General features: G+C 32.5%; 1 pseudogene; it reads left to right on the top strand.

The window, feature by feature from the left end:
* The first annotated feature begins 10,439 nt into the window (after window positions 1-10,439).
* Window positions 10,440-11,487, top strand: LOC102882296 (annotated as a pseudogene).
* Window positions 11,488-13,055: the final 1,568 nt, after the last annotated feature.

Here is a 13,055-nt window from a genome sequence, read left to right as displayed (position 1 = left end):
AATGTAAATTGATATCCAGGATAAAATCATAGAATAGAAAAAATGAACATTAGGTAAAAACTAACAAAACCTGAATAGACTCTGGGCTTGAGTTAATAATAATGCATCAGTATTGGTTCATTGATTGTGACTAACCTTACTATTGTAAGTTGTTAATAATAGTAGAAATCATGTGGGATATATTTAATTATACTATTTTTGCAATTTTTATGTAAATCTAAAATTTTTCTTAAACTTTTTTTAAGTTACTAAAATTTTTATGACATTATTATGTTTTTCTTTGTCAAGCCTAGAATTGACTTTTGCTATAGTCCCTTCTCCAAAATTTATTAAGTCTATTACCTTAAGCCATACCGTATATCCCATCTCTGGCCTTATTTTTTTAATTAGCAATACATTAACATTTCAACATGTCAATAAATATTCCTTGCAGACAAATTTAACAATCTAATAATGTATATATATTGTAATTTGTATAACTAATCCTCTGCTATTGAACATGCAGAAAAATTATTTTCAAATTGTCATCTTAAGTTAAAGGATAACTGTTATTATTATTTATTTGATTTTAAATATTATTACTTCCTTATAATAAATATCAAAAAATATAATTACTAAGTCAAAATGAACGAAGTTCAGATTGGATTCATATAATTCTTTTTTAGTACTTTTTTAACTTTTCAATTACAGGTGGCATTCAATATTATATTGGGTTCAGGAGTACAGCATAGTGGTTAGATATTTATGTAACTTATGAAGCAATACTCCCAATAAATCTAGTAGCTCCCTGTCACTATATATAGTTGTTACGATATTATTGATTGTATTCTCCACGCTGTACTATGCCTTCCTCTATTTTGTAACTGCCATTTTGTACTTAGCAGTTAATTTTTCACCCATTCCCTAATCCCACTCCCATCTGGTAACCATCAGTTTGTTCTCTGTTTCTATGAAATTATTTCTGGGATTTTTGGTTAATTTATTTTTTTTAATTCCACATATAAGTGAAATCATATGGTACTTGTATTTCTCTGTCTGACTTATTTCACTTACATTAAACCCTCTATATCAGGGGTCTCCAACAGCCGTGCCTCGAACTGGTGCTGGTCTGTAGCCTGTTAGGAACCAGACTGAACAGCAAGAGATGAGTGGCGGGTAAGTGAAGCTTCATCTGTATTTGCCGCCACTCCCCAGTGCTAGCATGACCACTTCAGCTCCACCTCAGATCTTCAGGTATTAGATTCTCATAGGAGCACCAGTCCCTGGTGCCAAAAAGGTTGGGGACCACTGCAGATCCATCCATGATTTGCAGATGGTAAGATTCCATTCATTTTCATGGCCAAGTAACATTCCTCTGTGTATATGTACCAGTTCTTTATCCATTCATCCTTTGACTGCAGCATGTAATCTACTTACATTTAAAATAATTATTGGAATGTATGTAGTTATTGCCACTTTATTAATTGTTTTATGACTATTTTGGTAGTTCTGTTCCTTTTTCTTATTCTCTTGCCCTCTTCACTTGTATATTGATGTCTTTCTATAGTGTGTTTGCATTTCTTTCTCTTTATTTATTGAATATCTCATATATTTTTGGTTTGTGGTTACCATGTGCTTCATATATACCAAGTTATGTTTATAGTAGTCTATTTTAAATTGATGATTGCTTAAGTTTGAACACATGCTAAAATCACAAAAACTTTTACTCATTTTTTACTTCTTTAATGTTTTTGTGTGTAATTATACATGATCTTCCTAGTTTTGTCTTTTAACCTTTATAGTAGCTTTTGTTGATTCACTGCTTTTATTATGTGTTTGCATTTATTGGTGAGATTTTTTTTTTCTTTTTGATATTTGTGTATATGTTTTTTATTTATTTTCTTTTTTTAAAAGAGTCTCTTTAACATTTCTTATACTACTGGTTTGGTGGTGATATACTCCTTTAGCTTTTTCTTGTCTAGGAAGATTTTTATCTCTTTTTTAATTCTAAATGACAGCCTTGCTGGATAGTGTAATCTTGTTTGCAGATCCTTGCTTTTCATCACTTTGAATAATTTTTGCCAATCCCTCTGGCCTGCAAAGTTTCTGTTGAGAAATTAACCGATCATCTCATGTGTCCTTCCTTGTATGTAACTAATTGCTTTTCTCTTGATGCTTCTAAGATTCTCTCTTTGTCTTCAACCTTTGCCATTTTAATTATGATGTGTTTTGTGTGTGACTCTTTTAGGTTGCTCTTGTTTTGAACTCTCTGCACTTTCTGGACCTGTATGTCTATTTCCTTCACCAGGTTAGGACAGTTTTCAATAAATACTTCTTCAAATACACTTTTATTCTCTTGCTCTTTCTCTCTTCTTCTGGCACTTCTGTGAAGCGAATGTCGTTATGTTTGATGTTGTCTTCAAGGTCCTTTAAACTATCTTCATTTTTTTAATTCTATTTTTTTTCTTGCTGTTCTATTTGGGTATTCTCCAATCCCTTGTTTTCCAAATCTGACTTAATCCTTTGCTTCATCTAACCTACTATTGATTCCCTCTAATGTATTCTTCATTTCTGACTGGTTATTTTTTATGCTTTCTAGTTCCTTTTTTATCTCTTTGGTGAAGTTCTCATTGAGATCATCAGGCATCCTTATAACCAATATCTGACATTTGCATTTGGTAGATTATCTCTCTTTTGTTTACTCTTTTTCTGGAGTTTCGTCCTATTTTTGAGACATGTTTTTTTTGTGTCCTCATTTTGGGTATCTCCCTGTGTTTATGTATTAGCTAGATCTCCTATGTCTTCCAACCTTGGCAGAGTGGCCTTATGTAGTAAGTGTCCTGTGGAGCTTAGTGGCAGTCTCCTTGTTCTCCAGAGCCAGGTACTTCAGAGATGTCTCTTACGTGGATAGTGTGTGTTCTCCTGTTGTAGTTGAGCCCTTGTTGCTGTTGGCACAATAATGTGTGGGACTGACTTTCAGACTGACTAGCTGTGAGGATCGACCATGACTACAGTGGACAAGGTGTTGTGTGGAGGCTGACCCCATAAAGCATGATTCACTTTTGTGTATCTCTAGTGCCTGCCGTGTTTATCCTTTGGGTATGTTGTTTGTGGAGCTAATTGGGTTCTACTCTGGTTTGGCCTGATGTCTATCACCAGATGTGTTGTTTCCAGGGCTTCTTGGGAGGTACTCCAGTGCAGGCTAAGGTTGACCACTACCTGTGTCTGGCCCAGTTCTATCTGATAGGACCTACAAAGTGATTTTCAGTTGGTAGCTGCCTGTGCTAGGCTTAGAGTCACCTAGGAGTGATTATGCTATGAACTGAGGCTGGCTGCCACTAGTGGCAAGCAGAGCGCTGCTTAGCAAGATGTGCAGGGCATACTGAGGGCAGACATTGCTTGTCTGGGGTTTGTGGATTTTTTGAGAGATTTTAGGAAAATCTGTAGCATCACTCTAGGCCAGCCATTTGTGTGGATTAGCCTCTGAAGGAGGGTTAGGCATGTGTATTGGGTGATTCAGGATATTAGAGAATCACTAGGGTTTTGGGAGCAGTGTTAGCCAAGTTGATGGAGACTCACATTTGGTGCCCAACTGCTCCTGAAGGCTGAGTTGAGGGAGGGCTCAACAAAGGAACAATGGTGCCTGCTGGCACTTTAGTTCTGAAATAGCTGCTCCTCTAGAACTCACCCTGAGCCAGACAATTCAGCTCCTCCCTGTATGTCACTTTTCAAGCTGCTGTCCCTACTATGGAGCTTAGGGAAAGCATTTGTGAGTAGTGAGCCTATATAAGCCCTTTATGAGGATGCCTGCATTTCCAGCAGCCCTCCATCTCATTTAGATAGAAAGAAATCCTGCTGATTTTTACAGCCAGCTGTTGTGGAACTACTCTCTCCAGTACTGGTGCTCTGGACTGGGGAGCCTGGTGTAGGCCTGAGACCCCTTGCTTCTCATGGGGACCTTCACATCCAAAATATCCCTCCCAGTTCTTAACCACCACACATGGTTGTGGAACCAGACTGTTTTGTGTCTCTGTCCCTCCTACTAGTCTCTACGTGGCCTCTTCTTTATATCCTTAGTTATAGAACATCTGTTCAGCTAGTCTTCAAGGTATTCTCAAGGGAGAGTGTTCTATATTTTAGTTGTAATTTTGATATGGTCATTAGAGGTGATGAACATGTTGTCTATCTTTTCTGCCATATTGACTGGATGTTTGATTCATGTTTTCTAAATGTGACCATTTATGTGTAAAGTTTAGTTTCTAGAACTCTCAATGGATTTCTGATATCTCACATTATGAGAATATCTCATTTTATTTTTTGTATAATTGTCAATGAGATTGAAAATAGTTTAAATATAATTATTGAACATTTTAAAATTTAATTACTTATAGCCTCTCTGTAGTTTTTAGAGGTTATCTTTATCTTATTATTTCTTAAGAGTTTTTTATATGCTACATAACTATTCTCTTTGTTATGAAAATACTTTTAAAAATGTTTTTGTGACACTAGTTTACCTCAGGCTTGTATGAATTGAGAAAATCAGGCTTTTTACATAATTAAGATGAATATACTAGGACCGATTTTGTATTTGACTAGTGGTCAAAGTAACTTGGGCATAGTTTATTGCTCTCGTTAGTTTATTGCTTTCATGAGTCATTTACCTTTCAGAGCCAATTTTAACTGTCTCATGTCAGCTGTCCCCAGTACTCAGCCCTCAGCCATAACAATCAGATCTTTTACTCAATAAAAATGTCATATATGCAGAGTTGTCAGGATAAATTAAGAAATGCCAAATAAATACTTATTGTAAGCATTGTTAAATATACAGACATTATACACACACACACACACACACACACACACACATATGTATATATATATGTATATTCATTATCGGGATAATATTTTTTGAAAACATTTAACATTATAATTTTCTTGGAATTGTTTTCTTGCTTTGTATTTTTTATTTTTTAAAAAAGATAAAAATATAGGAATACAACAAGATGTTAGCAAATATACTTACCACTAAACCTTAAAAGGCAAATCATTACTGACATTTATCTAAAGCATTATTTTTCCTGTAGAGGGGAAGGTGTTGGTAAATTACAAAATTATTAAGCCAAAAAAAAAATCAAATATGTTGCCAAACTTTGAGTACAGTTTTGCAAATATTTTGTTGTTTCTCCAGGGCATATCTACCATTCTGAAATTATGTTATTCTTACTGAAAATATTTTTATCATGTTTCTTGAATAAATAAGAGACTTACAATTTTATAAGATAAGTAAATAAGAGTGAAGTGGTTACAGGTCAATTGTAAACCTATGAATGTTTAATTTTCGTTCAATGTTTATTAAATAAAACAGTTAAAATATCATATAGAATTTGATAGAAAACTTTATAGCTTGCATTAGTACTAAGGAATAAGTACTGCAAATTACTTTCTACTTACTATACTTGATAAAAACTTCACTATTTTCCAAGATGCTTGTAAGTATGTTTGGCTTTATTAGACATATATTATCTATTAAAGCAAGTACATTTTCTTCTATCTTGTTCTTAATTTGAACTCTCAATAAAATTTTTGATTTTGAGAGTTAGAAACCCTTATTACTACATTATGCTATAATAAAAATGTAACTTATTATTCTTATAAAACACTTGATTTTAATTGTTTTAAATATAGAAGAAAATTCAAATAAATACAATATTTCAAAGGAATAGTATAAGATTTGGGACTATCATTAAAGTTTCTTCAAAGCTCTATTTTTTAAATAGCTGAGAAAGAACAAAGATATAATTCAGAATGAAAAATTAATCGACTGATCCTTATCATCGGCCATAGACAATGGGTTACTTTTTCATTTGTAAAAAGGGGATAATAACTTGCATTTAGCCAAAATAATTGGCTAAAACTTTCTGTGTGCATCACAAGAAACTATAGACAAAAATATTGTAATAAATGAGAGGTGATATATAATTTGGAGAATATAACTAACAAATGAAAAAGTCTCAGTTTTGCATAATTTCTGTAAAACTGAATGTAGTTTCAAAGTTTTTCTAAATGGCAAGTTAAGATAAAAATAACCATATGATTTGCTGTATTGGCAATTTAAACATTAGTTATATTTAATATTTTTGAAAAATTATTGTCTGGCAACATTGTAACTCCTTACTCAGTGAGATGTTGTTGGATAGCTCTTCTAACCACACAGATCATAATCATCACATTGTTTAATAAAATAATATTCAAACTACTATTTCAAATTATCAATAAAAAATTATACAGAAAAATACTTATCAGGTGATATATTGCTATTTAACGTCCCCCAAACATGAGTAGCTGGTTCTCTTTGTCTCCAAGTTGCATGGAATCTACAGCTATCATAATCTGCTTGAAGTGAGTCTGACCAAGCCTAAGAAAGGACAATGATTCTGACCACCATATTTATACACATCTTCACATCAGCCACTGAATCCAGTGATGTCCTATAACCCACAAGTTATAATAGCCAACTTTCCTTATCTTGGTCTTTTTCCAACCTACTTTTCTCTCTTTGGCAGAGTTCTTATTGTTTTAATTTTTTTTCTTTTACTAGAGTTGATGCAATAACCTTCCTTCTAAATAGAAATTTTATCGCTTTCATTAGAAAAGGGTTAGCAAGAATAATCTGAGATCTTTTTGATACACTTTAAGCTTTGGAGTTCAACCTGGTGAGGTAGAATCAAATAAACTAGCCCTGGATTATCTGATATTCAAAAACTTTTATCAATTGATTATACATGATGCTGGCCTCCTGGAGCCTAATAACATAAAAGGGGAGGGAGAAAAGTGTATAGAATAGTAGATACACCCAATGTAGGCTTTAGCAACTATTATAGTAAAGATACAAAGAGAAATGACAGAACGGCATGGTAAAGATTACTTAAAATGAGAAAAAGTATTGTGGAAGATTTCTGATTTGCATTAGAACTTGAATTCCAGTTTAAACAAGACATATCAGCAGAAATATTAGAGAAATATCTACATTCAATTTTATTAATGAGAATCTTTAAAAACATGATATGAACCTATGGATTAATAAAATTTCTTCTACATTAGCTAATTAAGTGTGAGACAAAATGGGACTTATTTTTAGGTTAGCATTTGAAGATATTTTTAAGGCAGTGGAAACACTACAGGACTTTAGACATAAGACTAAATTTTAAGACAGGGTTTCAAAAACATGACTTTTGTAATTTTTATAATATGGTCAGAAACTCTAAGAGATTAGAGGCAAGGACATGTGCTAATCTAAAAGGTAGTGGATATAGAATTAAAATGTCCTCTGAAAGAGGGAATGAGACTCATATGTTATATGCATATGCTGCATCCTTCTCTTGAATGTACCCAGTCAAATAATAATATACATATAATAATCTTATAATTAAAAGAACTTGCAACAAAAACATAAATAATTAAACAAAATAAATCTTATCTTTCTAAATGTTCATTTAGACTAGACTGTTTAAGAGTATAAAAATAAAAATTCCTCACTTGCTGATCAGATAAAAATGTGTATTATTAATGTTAGAAATACATAATTTTTCAATCATGTAGAAATAGATGAAGTTTAGGATGCAGAAGATTAGATTCAGAGCATCAGAGTTTATGGTAATAGATTCAACTATTCAAAATATGAATAAAAACAAGTTGTTGTAAAATTACAATAAATAGTGAAGAATTAGAATATTGGAAAAGTTGCCTGAACTTACTCATGAGGAATTAAAGCCTTCTAAGTTTTTAAATAGAGTGTAGGCCTTTATATACTGGAGTTAACATACACATATGCATACATATCATATACACATTCGAATTTGGACTATCATTACTTTTTCTTTAAGGTTTCATGCCATGTTTATTTTATGTGATATTGTTAAAATGATGTCTTTATTTTTATGGAACATTTGTGTGCATGAGTTACCAATAAAATTTTTTTCTTGTTTTGTCAACATTTTATTTTGGTGCTGAGCAGGGATATAGATTCCTTGAAATATGTATGGTATATTTAACCATTAATATGTTAAAAGAACAATTCATTATATCCCAGTATCTATAACCATATATTCCTCAGTTTGGTGCTAATATGGCAACCAAACAATGTATATAAGTGAACACACACTTATGTACCAAAATAAATCTTGGATAAAATACCTGACTGCAATTACTATCAAATCACACAGACACATAGACACACACACAGACACACACACACACCCTAATACACAAATACATATGCCCTCTCACAAACCCATACATATAAATAGTTCTAATTATACATTCCAATCTTAACAAACTTTCAGCCCTTTAACCATAAATATGGTCATGCAACAAAACATTACCTGTTACTGTCACTAGCTTTATCCTTTGTGTAGTTTAGATATATGTTTTTATGAGCTCTTGATTTTCATAAAATTAAATATGCTATCCAACATTAATTGATTCTGTTAGATACTTTTTGCATAATTGTATTTAATAAGGACTTTAGATACAATTTTCTCTTAATTGTCACTGTAATGTCAATTAAAATAGGTTCAGGTACAAATATGATACTTAAATTCTTCAATTATTTAACACCATCATCCAAAAAACATACCCCTCCCTTAAAAGAGAAGAAATAGGAAATATATGGTCCAAAAATGTAGTGCTTTAATAATTTTACACTTAAACGTTCTTCCATATCAATAATTCTATTTTTATTTTAATATTTATTTAACATTTAAATTAATTTTATTTTTCATTATGAAGAGTATTTTTGAGGTTCCCATTTGTCACATAAAATATATTACTGTATCAGAGAGGAAATAATTGTTGAATAAACTTAAGGCTTACACACATCTCTCCCTTTTCTCTGTTAAGTGTTCTTGGAGTTGTGATCTCATGATACTGTCACATAAGAGCTCAATTTGTTAATTTATTTAGTTAAAGAGTGAGCAAAATGAAAAGAAATTGTTTTTCTATACTTCTGCTATAGTAAATGTAGGTTATGCTTGGTGAAGATATATTAATTAATTACAACTCAACTTGAGGTAAATTTAGATTGTCCTTGCCTTTATTCATATTTGAAATTATGGAGATATGATGATTCTTTTTTGTATCAATAACTTGTTTGTAAGAACTCTTATTTCTATCAGTTTTATCACCTCCTCAAGATCTCTTGATGTGCAGATCATTCATTTAAAATGTTTTGATCTTTTTTTATTTCTTTTTTTATTTCTTTTTTAAAAATTTTATTTAATGAAATTTTTGAAATAATTGTAGATTCACATACAATTGTAATTGTAAGAAATAAGAGAGGCCCCATCTATCTCTTACACAGCTTCCCCCAATGATAACATCTTGCAAAACTATAGTACAGTATCAATAATCAAAATACCAACTTGATACATCTAAGCTATAGAATATTTGCATCACCAAAAATATATTTTACATTAACTTTTTACAGCCACACCAACTACTGTTCCCTACTTTTCTTTTCTGATCCCTGAAAACTACTAATCAGTTCTCCATTTTTATAACTTTGTCATTTCAGAATGTTATATAAATGAAACCATACAATATTTAACTGCTTAGTATTGGTTTGTATCACAAAAAATAATTTTCAGCTTACCAGACTTTTGTGTGTACCAATAGTTTATCCCTTTTTGTTGTTGAATAGTATTTCATGGTATATATGTACCAAAAACAGACAATCTGAATAGTATTGCATTTATTAAAACAATTGAAACTACAAGTTAAAAAAAAGTTTCACAAAGAAATCTCAAGATATTTAACATTGTACTTACAGAGATATATAAACCAATGGCAGAGAAAAGAGTCTAGAAACAGATACACACAAGTACAGTTACTTGATTTGTGACGAGGTTCCAGGGCAGTTAAGTGGATAAATATTTTATATTTAGAAAGTAATGCTCTAAGAGAGAAAATAATCCGTACCTTATACCATATACAAAAATCCTTTCCAGATGGACTGATTATCTACATGTGAATGAAAGGTAGAATAACAAAACTCTCGGAATGTCCCATTTGTCACATAAAATATATTACTGTATCAGAGAGGAAATAATTGTTGAATAAACTTAAGGCTCACACACATCTCTCCCTTTTCTCTGTTAAGTGTTCTTGGAGTTGTGATCTCATGATACTGTCACATAAGAGCTCAATTTGTTAAAATATTGACATTACAGGTTAAAGTTGTTTTTTTTTGTTTGTGTGTTTGTTTTTTTAAGGGCACTAACCATGAGAAAACAAAAAAGGATACATTACTTTATTAAAATTAAGAACAGAAGATCATTACAAAAAATATAATTAAGATTATAAAAAACAAAACTATAGACTGGCAAGCCACATATTATTTAACTACATATATTTGCATGTATATTGAAAGTAAATATATCTGCTTTCAGCTCCTCACTTCCAAGATGACCGAAAAAGGAAGGAACAATGGTCTTGCCAAAAAGGGCCTCAGCCATGTGCAGCCTATTTGCTGCACCAGCTGCACCCAATGCGTGCCCAAGGATAAAGCCATTAAAAACTTTTTCACTGGGAACATAGTATGTTGCAGAAAGTGACACCCAACGAAGGGAATTGGATGCTCAAACAACTTTATTAGAGGGAGAATTTATTGGCCGGCGGAGCGTGTGGGGTTAACAACACCATGCACGAGCTCACTTTGGTTAGATTTATTACAGTTTATATACCTCTGCAGTGTCCTTGCAAGGGGCGTGTAATTCCTTTGTCTGAGGTTTCACATGTGCCTCATATCTAAGGATGGGAAGGGGAGTTTTGGGTGGAGGATTGTAAGGGGAAAGAAATTTCTAGACCACTGATAACACAGATAGTTTGTCTTTCGACCTTGGCATTATCAGCACTGTTATAGGATTCTCAAACAGAGAGACAGTACACTGAGGCTATAAGCAGGAAGCAGCACTTATTAATGCTGGCACCTGCTCAGCAGATTCCTATCTAAAGGCTGAGCTCCAGTTGTAACATAACAGGCAGTTTTATACAGTCTTATTATTTCTACACAGCTACAGAGATAAGGAAAGACATTTGGTGGCTGGCAAGCCATGAATCAACAGATGTGAGCTGGAGAGTCCTTGAGGTGGGAGAGGTAGATATGAGAAAACATGTTAGCTGGAGAGTCCTGGAAAGGGCAGAGAGGGCAGTTAGGAATGGACTTCAACTGGCTGAGTTGGCCATTTATGCAAGCCCTTCCCTTTGCATTTTTCAGATGCCTATTCTCCTCTCTTAAGTAGAGGCCACAGCCTTGAGGGACATTGCCCAAGCAAGTGTCTTCCAAGTGTATGTGCTTCCCAAGCTGCATGTGAAATTACATTACCATGTGAGTTGTGCCATTCACAGCAAGGTAGTCAGGAATCACTCTTGTGAGGCCTGGAAGGACCAAACACCTCCACTCGATTTAGACCTTTAGGTGCTCCCTCACGACCTCTACCAAAGCCCATATAAGGAGCTAACTTCAAAGAACTATTTCCTGGAAAAAATAAAATAGAAATTATACTTAAAAAAAAGAAGAAAGTAAATATATTTGTGCTATATTTTCAATATTTTGTGCATACAATGCATAAATAACTCCTATTAACAAAAAAACAGACAAATTAAAAATGAGGAAAAGTTGCCAACATCCTCAAAAAAAAAAAAGAAAATAAAAATAAGTACATGTATGAAAAGGCATTCGGTCTCCTGAGCCCTCAGGGAGATAGATGCAAGGGAAACTTGTATGAGGTATAATTGGAAAAACTGCCCAAATGGCCAAAATGAAAAGACAAAAATACCAAGATAGAGCAAAAAGAGCTCTCATGCACTCCTAGCGGAAGTGCATGTTGTTCAAATTTCTTGGGAAAACTATTAGGTAGGATCTTCTCTGAATGAACAATTTTACAATATGTGTATCCCAGCAGAAATGAGTACACATATAAGTCAAATGACATGTACAAGAAGCATAGCACTATTCATAACACCCCACACTTGGAACTATCTAAATGTTCATAAACAATAGAATACATAAATCATTGTTTAATTAGTTAAGTGTTACTATACAGCAAAGAAAATGAAATAAATTAGTGCTGCCATAACCATACATAAATCGCATAAGCATGGTGTTGAGCAAAAGAAGCTAAAAGTGACATATTGCATACTATATACATAAAATTAAAGAAAAAGCAAAAGTAATCTCTGAGGATAGAAATCAAGATAGTAGTTAACACTAGCAAGGGTAATGACTGGAAGAAGGAAATTATGATACTGTTTGTCTCTTTCTAGATCCATGAACATTTTGGCTCAGATATTTCTTTGAGTTTCTTGGAAATGTTTTTCTCCTGTTTTCTTGCTTTCTGGGATGCTTTTACAACATCTACTTGTATCTCATTTTCTTTTGCTCATGTAGCTTGTTGTGTGTGTGGGGGGAGCAGGGGGGCTAAATAAACATTTTAAAAATATCTGTAAAGTCTATTAGTTCTACTAAGATGTGTTTTGTAGTCGACCAGCCCATTTTCTCAGGTAAATCATAGACCCATTTAACATATAGATCTTCACTCCCCACCATCTATTTATAGAGTTTATTTTTATGTCATAATTTTTAATAATAGCTCTACATATACGTTAATTTGATATTTTTCCCAAGATACTTTGTATATGTGTGATGTGTACCTATTCTCTCTTTTACTTTACTTTCAATTCTTATTACTTCTATGGTAAATTACTTCTTTTAAATTTTTACATGCTTTCATTTATCCTGTTATTGTCAACTTATACTTTAAGTCAAACCTATTTCTTTAGGATCTTGTAATTCAGCCTCCATGTCTCAGATAATTCAGTCATTTTCTTCAATTTTTCTTAGTTCTATCATCTTTTATTTTATATTTTCCTTCCATTGTTTATTTGTATTCTGAGGATTTGAATTTCTAAATTAGATATTCTTTAAAATCTTCAATTGGCTATTTAATGGCACTTAATTTGTTTTACTATATTTGTATGTGTTTTGTGGTTGATATTTAAGGGTAGTATTTTTATCAGTG

The sequence above is a fragment of the Pteropus alecto genome, unplaced genomic scaffold (genome assembly GCF_000325575.1).
Source record: "Pteropus alecto unplaced genomic scaffold, ASM32557v1 scaffold153, whole genome shotgun sequence".
NCBI lineage: Eukaryota > Metazoa > Chordata > Mammalia > Chiroptera > Pteropodidae > Pteropus > Pteropus alecto.
This window is presented reverse-complemented; position numbering and strand designations above follow the sequence as displayed.